The sequence below is a fragment of the Octopus bimaculoides genome, chromosome 12 (assembly GCF_001194135.2).
Source record: "Octopus bimaculoides isolate UCB-OBI-ISO-001 chromosome 12, ASM119413v2, whole genome shotgun sequence".
Taxonomy (NCBI): Eukaryota; Metazoa; Mollusca; class Cephalopoda; order Octopoda; family Octopodidae; genus Octopus; species Octopus bimaculoides.
The window spans coordinates 49708364-49708720 of record NC_068992.1 but is presented as its reverse complement, the minus strand read 5'-3'; positions in this window follow the sequence as shown (position 1 = coordinate 49708720).

Here is a 357-nt window from a genome sequence, read left to right as displayed (position 1 = left end):
TATATATATATATATATGTATATATATATATATATGTATATATATATTATAACTTATAAGATTGTAGTGATTGAGTGGGCTATTTTGGGATAAAATGTGATGGCTGCAAGAGTGTTAGTGTGAGGGAAATGAGGTGGTATAGGGAGAGACTGATATCAGGGAAGGGTAAAACAGAGTTGTGTAAACGACAAATATGGAGTGGCAGTGGGGTGATAACACTAATACACTTGTCATTCAGGGATACACACGCGCGCGCTTTCAATCAGTTTACAAAGCCAATTCGTAGTAGACAGGCGATAAGAAATGAAAACAACAGTGTGTGTGTGTGTGTATGTGTGTGTGTGTGTGTGTGTGTGT